Below are 15,028 nucleotides of genomic sequence, written 5' to 3' on the forward strand. Positions count from 1 at the left end.
ACCCTGAGGCAGGCCCAGCCTCTGAGGTTGTGGTTTGAGCAGGATCAGCGCTCCACTAGCCATCTAGTTTCTTTGAGTCTTGAGCATCCTGTTTTTCCCAGGCAGCCAGAGTCCCCTAATTTCTTTTCTGCTTTTTTTTGTTGTTGTTGTTTTCTAATTTAGAAACAGGGTTGCACTGTGTCACCCAGGCTGGAGCACAGTGGCACAATCATGGCTCACTGCAGCCTGGACTTCCTGTGCTCAAACAGTCCTCCTGCCTCAGCCTTCTGAGGAGCTAGGACTACAGGTGCACACCACCATGCCTGGCTAATTTACTAACTTTTTGTGGAGATGGGGTCTTGCTTTGTTGCCCAGGCTGGTCTCAAGCTCCTGGCACAAGTGATCCACCTGCCTCAGCCTCCCAAAGCTCTAGGATTACAGGTGTGAGCCACCACACCGGGCCCAGAGTCCCTGATTTCTGGGGCTTCTTTTCAAGTCGCAATAACAGATGACTGTGACAAGATGGATATGTAATCACCTGATTTATCCCTTAACCCTGCTCCCTGGAGCAGAGTCAGCTGGAGAATTCAGAGCCGCAGCGCCCAGGTTTCTTAGGTAGGCAGGCTCAGCTTCCCCCTTTGTATGTGGTTGTCCTTTTCCCTCATGGCATGATTCCTTGCCTGTGGTAAGCTCCTAAACTAATATAAGGTTTTAGAAATCATTTCACCAAAGTGGTTGCTTTGGTAGAGGAGAGAGAGGGATATATCTGGAAGAGACACGAGAGTGCTGAAAATGTGCTATTTCTTAGCCTTCTTAGGCCAAGAGTTACACTGTAACATCGTAGTTACAATGATGTGCCTACTTTGTGACAGATTCATAGAAATGTGCAGTTATGATTTGTGCACTTCTGTGTCTTATTTCCATTTTAAAATCTTAACAGTAAAAGAGTGACATGCCCCTGTAATCCCAGCTACTAGGGAGGCTGAGGCAGGAGAATCACTTGAACCTGGGAGGCGGAGGTTGCAATGAGCTGAGATCATGCCGCTACACTCCAGCCTGGGCAACAGAGCGAGACTTCACCTCAAAAATAAATAAATAAATAAATAAAAATAAATAAGAGAAAGCTACAGAATGGTATCTCTGTGTTATCCTCTGTGGTTTGCAAAATGTTTTCTCTGTATACTTTTAAACATACAGAATATTTCTGGAAAAACAAACAAGAACTTAGTATTAATGGTCATCAATAGTGGGAGGTCAGGGAATAATCATGGGATCTTAGTAGAAACCTAACATTTTTTGTGTAAACTTTTATGTACTCTTTAAATTTCTCAACATTTGTATGCGTATATTTTCAAATAAATCAACATTTACAAAATAAATAAACTAGAACCGAACTGAACTGAAAAAAGTGGGCACTGTATTAAGGGACAGTTTGTTTGGTGTGGACGAAATGTTCAGAAATGTAGTGATGGACGTATGCAGCAAAGCAAGGAGCAGATTGCAGGAGGTGCAGCACACCCATCAAAGGACTAGACTGTATACTTCCCAAACCGACACTGAGCCTGTCTTTCCCAGCCCGACTCCTTCTCCAGTCTTCCCCTTCTCAGTATTTTTCATCACAAACCACCCAGTTGTATAGACTGCACGTGGATTACGCAACCACAACCTCTCCTTCTTCCCCGCCATCATAGTCGTCACTAAATCCTTTGCAGTCTAACTCGAATGTCTATTTTTAATACTAATTTTTCTATTTTTTTACTAATTTACTACCTTCCTTGATGTCCACAGATCCTACCCTCGGCCAAATCACCACCTCCTCTCCCTGACATATTATAGTATTCTTCTGACATGCTTTCTACTTGCCTCGTTCTGTGCCTAAAGAAAGCACTTCAGTGGGTTTACACTGCGCGTTGATACCCCCTGAACCTAAAATAAAAGTTGAAAAAAAAATGAAGCCGTGATTGTCATGGTCAACAACACCCTAGGGGATGTAGTCCTGCCTCCCTCTCAGCCTCACTTGGAAGCAGTCCTTCACTCTTCCGTATTCCAGCCGCTCTGCTCTTCTCACTACCTTGAACTTAACTCACTCTTTCCTGACTTGGAACCTTTGAGATGTTCCATCTGCCTGGAACCCAATTCCAAACCATCCTTGTGTGGTTGGCTCCTTCTGTTTCTTTAAGTCTTGATTTAAAAGTTCCTTCCAAAAAAGAGACTTGCTCTGATTACATTCAGTGTTCCTGCCTCCCGATCGTCTGTACCACGGCTCCATGGTCACGGCATTCCTCTTCCTTCTGTCTCACATATTACAGGCTGCCGCGGGGGTGCAGCGGGGAAGCTACTGCAAAATCCATGGGATCAGCTGGGCGCGGTGGCGGTAGCTCATGCCTGTAATCCCAGCACTTTGGGAGGCCGAGGAGGGTGGATCACGAGGTCAGGAGATCGAGACCATCCTGGCCAACACAGTGAAACCCCGTCTCTACTAAAAATACAAAAAATTAGCCAGGCGTGGTGGCGGGCGCCTGTAGTCCCAGCTACTCGGGAGGCTGAGGCAGGAGAATGGCATGAACTCGGGCGGCAGGACTTCTAGTTAAATCTGGTAAATTTAACACGTAACTTCCTCTGCATTCTCTGCTCACTAAAATAATGAAAAAGCAATTTTTAAAGGCATAGTGAAAGACATCAACAACATTTTTGAAGTTGGAAAGTGAATGGACTTATTAAGGCAGAGACATAACTCTGCAAGAAGGAAAGTAACAAGAAGTAAGCCAACATGTGACAGAACCCTAAAAAGTTAAAACATTTGGGGCACAATGAATTTCTGGAGGATGGTGTGTGGAGTGGGGTTGGGACAAAGTTTATAAACTAAGTGCAGGCACCTTATATCCCAAACACAAGCCAAAAAAGAGTGGCTTAATTTCTGAAGAGGCTCAACCATAGTAGGTCTGGCCTTGGAGGGATACCAGTCTCCGCTGAGGGTCTGTTAAAATGATGTTCTGAAAACAGGGATGTTAGGTAGACATTTGCATACCAAATGGAGAGGTCTTCCACCCCCAGCTCACTTCTCCTACTTAGCTCTTAGAATACTGGTCTTAGGCTTCTAACATACCTCCACCCACCCCACCTCCGCAACAGCAACAGGAAACTGGGAGACTCCTCTTGAGAAAACTGAGGAGCTCAAGAAAAAAAGACATTTAGATGCTCCCAATGGAAAAGTCAGCATGCCAGATTTCCAATGTTCCCCTAAATTCATTCTCTCTTCTGCACCCTCTTCTCTGCCCTAGGAATCTGAGCTGTAAAGGCTACATAAGTGATCCTCATTGCCCTCTGGCTTTTTACTGGGTTCAACTACTAGGGAGCCCAGCAATAGATGTAAGGGTAGAAGGAGAATATGTCATGAGCACTTATGCACTGGTTCCCCTACATACAGGATTGCTTTCTGCTGACTGAGCTGTTGATCAGGCATCTTGGTTTCTCTTCCAAGACTCTCATTTTCTAAGCTCTGGTAATCACTTCTTCCCTCCATCCCTTTGAGCCCAGGAGTGGCAATAAACTCAGAGTAATTCCCAATTCCTTGCATGTTTTCAAGACTCTATAAATGCCCAACAGCTTCTTTTTGCCTGCTGCACAGATAAAGCCAATTCACTGAGACAACAGTACTGCAGTAGAGAAAGAGCTTAATGCTCACAGGGCTAGACGAGTGGTATGATGGGAGTTAACTACCCAAGTCAGCCTCCCTGAGAACTCAGAGGCTAGGATTTTTATGGATACTTTGGCAGGCAGGGAGCTAGGGAATGGGTGCTGCTGATTGGTTGGGGAGGAAACCATAGGGGTGTAGAAAATGCTCCTCATGGGCAGAGTCAGCCTCCAGGTGGGGGTCATAGGACCAGCTGAGTCATGAGTCATGGGTCTGGTTGGGGTCAGTCTGTTACCAGAATGCAAAAGTCTAAAAAACATCTCAAAACACCAGTTGTAGGTTCTACAATAGTGATGTTATTTACAGGAGTAACTGGAGAAGTCACAAATCTTGTGACCTCTGGCCACATGACTACTGAGAAGCAAGATATCATAGGAAAGAAATCTAGGGGACAATGGCTGGATATCATTTAACTACACCTACATCTTAGCAGAGTTCAGGCCCCTCCCATCATCCTAATTTTGTGGCCGTTCCTTTATCTTACAATGGTGGCTTCAGTTCTCAGACAGTGGCCTTTCATTAGTCTTACAAAGGCAGTTTCAGTCCCCAAATAAGGAGGGAGTCAGTTTTAGGGGGGAACTGTTATCATCCTTGCTTTAAAGTTAAACCAGAAACTAAATTCCTCCCATAGTTATTGTATTAGTCCATTTTCATGCTGCTGATAAAGACATACCCAAGACTGGGCAATTTACAAAAGAAAGAGGTTTAACTGGACTCACAGTTCCACAGGGCTGGGGAGGCCTCACAATCATGGCAGAAGGTAAGGAGGGACAAGTCACATCTTATGTGGATGGCGGCAGGCAAAGAGAGCTTGTGCAGGGAAACTCCCCCTTAAAATACTGTCAGATCTCGTGAGATTTTATTTGCTATCACAAGAACAGCAGGGCAAAGATCTGCCCCCAGGATTCAATCATCTCACATCAGACCCTCCCACAACACGTGGGAATTATGGGAGCTACAAGATGAGATTTGAGTAGGGACACAGAGCTAAACCATATCAGTTATCTTGGCCCATGCCTAGGAATGAGTGAGGACAGCCAGCCTGTGAGGCTAGAAGCAAGATGGAATCAGCCATGCTAGACTTACCTTGCTGTCATAATCCTTGCAAAGGTAGTTTCAATTCTGTCTACATCATTGTAAGTTGTCATTTCACTCAATTTTCCTAAAAATTGTCCTAATTTAAACACTGCCTTTTTTTCCCCAGGACTCTGACACTACCAGTTCACTATATTGTGGCCTTCTCAATGAAATCCTCAAGCCCTCAAATTCAGCTCTTACCTACAGAGCATCCAACCAGATTTTTAGTGGTTCATTTTCAACCATGAATGGACAGCCAAGGATCAATCACCAGACACGTGAAAAATCTTCCAGCATGAAAGATAGACCAAAACGAAGAGGAAAAAGATACAATGAGATCACATGAGAAGAAAAGAAGAAGACAGCCAATATCTCTCCAATAGGAAATTTAAAAATAAGAAAAGGGAAGAAAAAATAATCAAAGAAAAAGTTCAAGAAAAAGTTCCCAAAGTGAAGGACCTCATTGTAAAAACAGTAAAAAGAGAGAGATGCTGCTAAAAACTTCCATAAAGAAAAACAAGTCACATCACAAATCAGGAGGATGGCCACCTTCTCAACAACTTTGGAGAAATTCCTTACATTTATGAAGAAAAATGACTTGCAACCTAGAATTTTATAATTAACCCAACTATTAATCCAATGTGAGAATGGGATTATAACATTCATAGACAGGTAAATACTCAAAAATCTACTGCAGTAGACAGCTTCTAAGATGACCCCAAATGTCCTGACCTCCTAGCATTGATGCCCTTATAGGATCTCCTCCCATTGAGTATGAGTTGGACTTAGTGACTTACGTCTAATGAATGGAGTATTGGAGGAGTTATGGGACACTGCTCTAATGTTAGGCTATAAGAAGACTGTGGCCTCCATTGCAGGCACTCTCTGATGTTCTCTTTTGGTTTCCTTCCTGTGGGGGAGGTCGGCAGCCACGCCATGAGGCAGTTTCTCTGAAGAGACCCACACAGAAAGGGCTCAATGCTTGCCAACAACCGTGTGAGTATGCTTGGAGGAGTCCTAGTATATATTTTTTAACATGACATAGTTTCTCAGTTTATTATAACACTTGTAACCATAATAGGTCTGTTGCCCAACTCACACAGCAAGTCAACATACTGAGATATGGGGCTGCAGCAGAGAAAGGGGTTTCATCATAGGGCTGCTGAATGAGGAGATGAGAGGAAACCCCAAATTCATCTCCCTGGGGAGTATGAGGGTGGGGTTTTTAAAGAATTTTGGAGTAGGCTGAAGTGTGAAGATCATGGATTGGTCAAAGAGTGCAGGGTGAAATACTGGGACAAGAAGATGAAGAAACAGTATTCCCACGTTGATTTGGCTCCTCTGTGGGGTCTTCAAACTGGTGGCATCAACTATTCTCCTGGAATTCAGAATCTGCTTAAGCACTTCTTAAACACAAGCCTTATGATTCTAAGGTCAGAAATCCTCCCTATAGGAACAGTGCGGATGTGAGTGCTCAGTGCCGGGTGCAACAGCCCTTTCAGTTACAAGGAAGTGGGTCAAAGTGCAGCCTGATTATTGCTTAATTACAACAACATTTCTGTCCAGAATTCTTGTTAACACTGTCAGGACAGCCTTATTGTATTAAGTATAATAATCACATTGAAAATTATTTAGGCTTTCCTCAAAAAGACAAACCACAGATCAGCAGACCATTTGCAAAGCATATAATTAATAGAGGGATAATGTTCAGGATTTGTCAGAGTTTGAAAAATATATTAAAAAGATAACTGAACAGAAAAATTCTCAAAGAAAACAAATAGGCAAATCACAGAAAAAAAACACAAGTGGCCAGTGAAGAGATACCAAAACTTCACTAATAACCCGGGAAATAAAAATTTAAACTAAAGCTGACACCATTTTCACCCATCTATTTTGTACACATTATGAAACCTTTTTTCACCAACCTGATGCTAAAAAAGAAAAAAATTATAAAGTCTAACATTATCAAGTATTGTGAAAATTTTGAAAAATGGAAATACTCATCCATCATTAGTGTGGGTATAAACTGGAAAAACCATCCTGAAAGTATTTTTATTATGTCTATGAAAGCTACCCCCAAAAAGTACAAGTTCTACAAAACAGCAATTTTACTTTTTACGTACGTTATATTAATACCTTACACATCTGCACAGTGAGACATGTAAAATAATATTTTAAGGACAAATAAAGATTAAAAATGGGCCTGGCGCAGTGGTTCACGCCTGTAATCCCAGCACTTTGGGAGGCCAAGGCGGGCAGATCACGAGGTCAGCAGTTCGAGACCAGCCTGGCCAACATGGTGAAACTCTGTCTCTACTAAAAATACAAAAATTAGCCAGGCGTGGTGGTGGGTGCCTGTAATTCCAGCTACTTGGGAGGCTGAGGCAGGAGAATTGCTTGAATCTGGGAGGTGGAGGTTGCAGTGAGCCAAGACCACGCCATTGCACTCCAGCCTGGGTGACAGAGCAAGACTCCGTCTCAAAAAATAAAATAAAAATAAAATAAAATAAAAAATAAAAATAAAAAAGATTAAAAATGATAGCCTAATTCTTCCTTTTGAAAATAAGGTAAGAAACTTCTCCCTCTCTCTTTTCTTAGAACATTTACTTCAGAAGATTTGTAATTGTAAGTTCCTTTTCTGTCTCTAAATCTTTTTCCAAGCCCAATAAGCCTCTTGCCAGCTTTACCACCCAGGAATGGCTTTCTCAAGCACCTGGAAATCACCTCTTTGTAAACATCGAGTGAGACAGTGCCTCTGTGGCCCAGTTTCTGGGGGAGGGTAAGAGCCTGTCTTTGGGGGATGCCTTGCTCCTAGTTGCAAAACTACCTCTTGTCATAAAAATAAATGTTTGTTTTTCCCTCATTTAAAAGTGATTACCAGGTGAATTTAGGATGAACTGTGTGTAATAAATGGTGCTATCACATTCTCTCACTTGAGGACTAGTTATTATATACCTTGAGAGCATGTATGTAATGAATTGTATCTGCTTGGTTATATGAAGGGGTGAGATTTCTTTCTGTCTTTGCAATCTCTTTGTGGGTTGTCTGTGATATATAGCACATTCTGATTTAATGCCTATTCAATTTTTAAAAACTGTTTTCTTTCTCTACTACCTTTGTGAAGAGGTTTTCTAGGTTGGCAGAAGATTTTGGTTTAAATTAAATTTCCCCAGCAATGTTCATTATAGCATTCTTTGTAATAGTGAAAAATATAAGTACTTTAAATATCCATTTGTAGAAGAATGAATTATCATAAAATAATACAATGCACTAATATACAGCAGTTAAATAAATAAATTAGCACACTATGTATCAAAATGAGTAATCTCAAAAACATAATATTCAATGAAAACATAGTTGCAGATAATAGAAGTATGATTTTGTTTTCATAAAATTGAAGATACTAAATATATTATGTATGGTTATATGTAAAAATAGTAAAGATATAAAAATAACAATAAGGCCAGCATGATGGCTCATGTCTGTAATCCCAGTGCTTTAGGACACTAAGGTGGGAGGATCACTTGAGTCCAGGAGTTCGAGACCAGCCTGAGCAACACAGGGAGACCCTGTCCCTAAAAAAAAAAAAAAAAAAAAAAAAAGCTGATTGTGTGTGCCTGATGTCTCAGCTACTCAGGAAGCTGAGGTGGGAAGATCCCAGGAGTTCAAGACTGCAGTGAGCTGTGATTGCCCCACTGTACTCCAGCTGGAGCAACAGAGTGACACTCCATCTCTAAAAAATAAAAATAAAAACAAATAACAATAGGAAGCATATCCACCAGTCTGCAATTACCATTACCTGTGGCGCAGAAGGGAAGGTAATCATTTTGGGAATAAGAAAAAGGAGAGTTTGACTGTATCTGTAATATTTTATTTATATGAAGCAACATATAGCTAGATTGCAACATATAGGTAGTAATCTGGCTTTTAGATACAGAAAATAATATGACTTAGATTGGTGGTTGTTCATCATATTATTCTCTGTATGTTTTAAAATTTTCATGACAATAATATTCTCATAAACAAAAACAGAGTTCCTGGATCAAAGAAAAACCATTTTAGAAGACGTTTCTTCCAAAAGTTCGACCAGTGAGTGGAAAGTATTTCAAACATATTCTCTACACACAAAATCTCAGACCTGACTCTCTTTACCGAGGAGGACAGCTATCTCTCACTCTCAGTTTGGCAGGGCAATCTCGTGATGGGAAACATTTCCTGCGGGTTTTCAGGGGCCAGTGAAGAAGTAGAACAAAGTACTTGCTACCTGGGTTACCTGTAAAGACCACAGACCCTGCCAGAGCATATCCTGGTCCCTGTGACGCCATGGAACCCAGTAGTCAGCCTGGGGCACCATTCCTGTTACCGGAAGGGGGTCCCGATCCAGACTCCAAGAGAGGGTTCTTAGATCTTGCCCAGGAAAGAACTGGGAGTGAGTCCATAGAGGAAAGTGAACGCAAGTTTATCAGGAAAGTAAAGGAATAAAGAGACCAAGGTGGGCAGATCATCAGGTCAGGAGTTCGAGACCAGCCTGACCAACATAGTGAAACCCCATCTCTACTAAAAATACAAAAATTAGCTGGGCGTGGCAGCGCACGCCTGTAATCCCAGCTACTCGAGAGGCTGAGGCACGAGAATGGCTTGAACCTGGGAGGTGGAGGTTGTAGTGAGCTGAGATCATACCACTGCACTCCAGCCTGGGCGACAGAGCGAGACTCCGTCTCAAAAAAAAAAAAAAGAATGAACAACGTCTCCTCCATAGGCAGAGCAGCAGCATGCGCAGCTCCACTGGGTATACTTACAGTTATTTCTTGACCATATGCTAAACAAGAGGTGGATTATTCATGAGTTTTCCTGGAAATAGGTGGGGATTTACCCCAGAACTGAGGGTCCCTCCCCTTTTTGACCTTATAAGGTAACTTCCAGACATTGCCATGGCATTTGTAAACAGTCTGGCGCTGGTGGCAATGTCTTTTAGCATGCTAACTCATTACAATTAGCATATACTGAGGATGACTGAGATGACTTTCTTGGTTTTTAGTTTTCATTGTAGGTTTGGGGGTACATGTGAAGGTTTGTTACATAGATAAACATGTGACATGGGGGTCTGTTGTACATAATATTACATCACTCAGGTATTAAGCTGAGTACCCAGCAGTTACCTTTTCCGCTCCTCTCCCTCGCCCCTCCCTCCCCCCACAAGTAGACCCTGGTGTCTGTTGTTTCCTTCTGTGTGTTCATAAGTTCTTATCACTTAGCTCCATTTACAAGTGACAACATGCAGTGTTTGGTTTCTGTTCCTGTGTTAGTTTGCTAAGAATGATAGCCTCCAGTTCCAAAGACATCATCTCAATCCGGAGGTCACTTTCATTGCCATCTTGGTTTTGGTGGGTTTTGGCTGGCTTCTTTACTGTGTGCTGTTTTATCAGCTGGATCTTTGTAACCTGTATCTTGTGTCGACCTCCCCTCTCATCCTGTGACTATTCCTCCTGGGAATGCAGCCCAGAAGATCTCAGCCTTATTTTACCCAGCTCCTGTTCAAGATGGCGTCGCTCTGGTTCCAATGCCTCTGACATTCCTATCTTTGTTATTACTGTGAATACTTTTTTCGAAGTATAATATATTTATGATATCAGTCATTAAGGAGCCCTGACACTGAGATAAACCTTGTTAGCATCTGCTGCTCACTCTGGATGCCTGCCCTAGTGGGAGAGCCCTTATGACTCCCATCCTACTCTGCTTTTCTATTGTTCTGCAACACATTGAGGAATCCAAAGAGATCCTAGAGATAACCCATCCTCAGTCAACACATTTTCCTCTCCCCTTTTCTTCTCTTCTCTTCTTTCTTTCTCTCTCTCTCTCTCTTTCTTTCTGACAGGGTCTCACTCCGTCACCCTGGCTAAAGTGCAGTGGTACAATCTCAGCTCACTGCAGCCTCAACCTCTTGGGCTCAAGTGCTCCTCCCACCTCTGCCTCCCAGGTAGCTGGGACTACAGGTGTGCATCACCACGTCTGGCTAATTTTTTTGTATTTGCAGAGACAAGGTTTTGCCATGTTGCCCAGGCTGGTCTTGAACTCCTGGGCTCAAGCGATCCACATACCTCAGATTCCCAAAGTGCTGGGACTACAGGCATGAGCCACTACAGCCAGACTCCTCTTTTCAAAGGTTGTCCTGAAATGTTCTCGAAAATAAAATAGCTATCAATAGCTGCAGTCTTAACCCCTATTTCTTGCAGCTGGAAGGTACCAGAATATGCCATCCCAAAATACGCCTCATTGGCATGTGGATGATATTGAGCCAAAGGCAACTGAGAACCAACAGAGGAAGGAAAGGCCCTTTACCTTCTCCCAACTGCCTGAAAACAGAGTACACATTTCCCCCTTTTGTAACAGAAATTTCCATTTATAAAGGACATTTTTGTCTCTAAAGGTGTCGCTGTATCAGGAAGAGAGTTTCTTCCTATTACCTGGAAACAACACTTATCTGCACAGCAAGACCGCACTAATTTACCACGAATTTCCTCTCCTTACCTTCCAGGATTCCTCCTCCCACCCCTCCAAAGCCCCATATTCTTTTTTTAAGCCTAAAATGGTATAGAAACCTCAGTCATCTGACCACTTCCTTAATTGTCAATTTTTTGTGAAACTCCCATGCCCACATATATAATTAAACCTTTTTTCTCTTGTTGATATGTCATTTTTCAGTTTAATTTCCTGGGCCCCAGCCAGAGAACCTAGGAGAGCAGAGGGAAATGGTTTGCTCCTCCCCTACACTGCCCCAAGATATTAACAGGATGTAAAAGCATATTCTCAAGCCCTCATGATATAGGATTTTTCTTCTCGGTCACTTTGCAAGCCGAGGATCCCCAGCAGGCAACGCTCCAGCTCACCTGTGTTATAGCTTGTACCTGCGTTTGGCAGTTCCAGAGCTCTTGTATTGCGCTCGAGAAAAATGAGGATATGCTGGACATTGAAGTGTAAGGAGGGCGGAGAAGAATTTTATTGAGTGATGGAGCAGCTCTCAGCAGAGAGGGGACGCAGGAGTCGTCCCCGACCCCCACAGTTGGGTAGTTCTTTTGTGGCTGGGTCCAGAGCTTTGTATGGACTCAGAATAGGGGAATGCATGCTGATTGGTTTGTGAGTATGCAAAAAAGGTTAAAGCAAAGACATCACTCAAAGGTGGGCGTGACAGTGCAGAAAACCAATTAGGAAAGGGTAGGTATATGTAAAATAGGTAAAGGTTGGGGATTAATCAGAGGAAAGTATGCCAAATGGGAAGACAAGTTCTCAGTCCGGTTTGAAGATTGAACTTGTGCTTGGCTTTTAGGCTTTAAACTGTCTTCAGCTTGGAGGTGAAGTTTCACCGGGACCTGCCCCTATTGGCTAGGCATGTGACTGCCTCCTGCTGCTATCACTCATATGGAATTATTTTCTTCAATGTTTAAATGTTTTTCATTTCTACTTGGCAGCTTTTCCTTTATCTGGTGTTTATTGTTTTAGTAGTTCTTTCAAAACAAATTGATTGTGACCAACTTTTAGAAACATTAAGGGAAGAGTGGGGCATATCTTTGTCTATGGTCCTTAATATAATACTGTTTGTGTAAGGGCTTCATGGAAACTGAAAAACGAAGATATTTATCATGAATTTAGATATAAAAGTTCATCAAAACTTTGTCCTAATGAGTACAGTACTTCTGAAAAACATTCTCCATTCTTCAAGCAAGCTTGTACTGGGCATGCACTGTTCTCAGGGCTGCCAGTATAAAGTGTAGGGGAGAAAAACATTCTCCGACTTTCTACCCATCTTAGTTTCATGGGCTAGGGACTGCCAGTTAGACAGACAAAAGATAGATTAGCAAGAGAAAAACAAACAGAAATTCATTAATGAGTGCATTGCCCATACACACAGGAGTACTCAGTAACGAATAGGTCAAACAGGTGGCTAGAACCTGGGCTTATATTTTACCATCTTAACAAAAGAACAAGAATTTTGCAGAGAAGTAGCAACACAAGGGAAAGGGGCCTTCAGTTCTAGGGCCAGCAAATTGTGGAAAGGTAAATCGATGAAGGAAAATAAGGGAAGACAAGGGCTATTAGTATGGTTCATTCTGTAGATTCCTCTCTTACACAGATTCTCTGGGCTGGGAAGGGTCTCTAGAGAGTTACCTCTGGCCGTTAAGAGTTATCCTGCCCTTCCTGGTAGAGAGGGGGAGGTCAGAGAGTTTTTCTTGTATCTGTTCTTTTTAATTGCTTTCAGCTCAAAATAATCCTACTTCAAAGTGGCATATTTTGGGGTGGCACATTCTGAACTCCTTCAAAGCAAGGGAGAAAAACATAATCCCTGACTCAGAGTGTAAAGTACAATGAAATAATTCATATTCAAAAGGAATTTGATCCCTTTGATAATCAGACTTGGGTTTCCACCAGAAACTGATACAGCTATTAGTCAAGAACTGGTTGCCTGGACTTATAGGAAATGACTCTTGAATACTCAGGCAAGAAATTTCAGATTCTCTGAAAAGGTGACTACCACAATGTTCCATTTAGAGTTCAACCATTTGGAGATGTACATGACTGACTTCTGTGCACTCTCAATTTTTGCAAATATATGAAGAACCACCCCCCACTGAGTTTTTCCTCTGTAGAGTGTGAAGGTAAACCCTCACCCCAAAATATGTCTCCCTGATATCACAAGTATTTTGAATTAAAGGCCCTTAGAGATCAACAGACACTGGAAGAGGCTTTTCTCCCATCTATATCAAGACCAGATGAACCTACCAAGAAGAGCATTTTTTTAAACTGCTCCTCCTGCTATCTCATTATCTATCGCAGAAAAGATTAAGAATGAAACCACACCTGAACTGACTCCATAAGCTATTATCTGTCTCTTGGGTTTATTCAGCTTCCAAAGGGAACCATTTACAGGTTAATCTCCATTGCCCAATCCATTCATTCTTCCAGGTAATCATTTATTGCCCCTCAACAGTCACGTATATTCCCTATCCACCCGTCCCCTGAAATGAGGCCATACAAGTATCTGGACTCCAGTGGGATATTGGGCAGTCATCCTGTGAATCTCCCCTGTGCACATGTTAATAAACTGGTATGCCGTTTTTCCAATTAATCTTCCCTTTGTCAATTGATTTTCCAGGGAACCTTAAGAGAACAAAGGGGAAATTTTATCTTATCCCCTGCAAGTGGGAAGGGTGAATATTCACAGCCAGCTAACTTAATGAAAAATCTCACAGAAAACATGACTGGCTGAAGCCTAAAGCAAAATATCTTCAAGGGGTCCCAGAGCTACAGAAAGTAGTAGGAACGTGGTGATCTCTCTCCTGACAAGCACACGGCCTCGTCATTTTTCTATGAGGATGTCACGAGAGGCTCCCTGAGGATTTGATCAGCACTGTTGTCGGGCACCAGGTTCAACTGAGTGTTCCTGATGAATTAACATGTTAATAAAGTTAATATAAGGGCGGCATTAATAAAAGGGTGCTTGCCGGGTGCGGTGGCTCACGCCCAGAATCCCAGGCGGGTGGATCATCTGAGGTCAGAAGTTGGAGACCAGCCTGGCCAACGTGGTGAAACCCTGTCTCTACTAAAAATACAAAAATTAGCCAAGCATGGTGGCGGGCACCTGTAATCCCAGCTTGGGAGGCTGAGGTAGGATAATTGCTTGAACCCGGGAGGCGGAGGTTGCAGTGAGCTGAGATTGCGCCATTGCACTCCAGCCCGGGCGACAAGAGTGAAACTCTGTCTCAAAAAATAAATTTAAAAAATTAAAAAAAAATTAAAAGGGTGCTCTTACCTAAAGGCAACTCTCATTAGCATAGACAGACACCAAAAATAGTTCTATATGGTCAAGAGATGTTTATATTTGCCTGTTATCTATATAATTGTTGGTCTACTTAGACATAAATTTCCCCTTCATTTAGGTGCATTAAAATTATAAAGAAAAATTTATCTTGGAGATTTCCATTGAAAGGGAGTAAAAAACCTTTATTCCTCTACTCCCCTAAATTCTCTGGCTGGACCTGCAAATCAAACTGACAGATTAATAAAAGAAAAACAAAGTTTTAGTTACACACATATGTATGGATGTTTCACAAAGAAATGAACTCAAGGAGGTGGTCAGATAGTTGAGGCTTACGTACACTTTAGGCCAAACAAAGCAAAAGAGGATTGGGGCTTCTGAGTGAGGGAAGGCAAGTTATGGAAAAGAGAATGAGGAAATGCAGGTAAATGCGGCCTGTCTTGCTATGCAGGTGAGAGTCTGAGGTG

The sequence above is a fragment of the Pan troglodytes genome, chromosome 3 (genome assembly GCF_028858775.2).
Source record: "Pan troglodytes isolate AG18354 chromosome 3, NHGRI_mPanTro3-v2.0_pri, whole genome shotgun sequence".
Taxonomy (NCBI): domain Eukaryota; kingdom Metazoa; phylum Chordata; class Mammalia; order Primates; family Hominidae; genus Pan; species Pan troglodytes.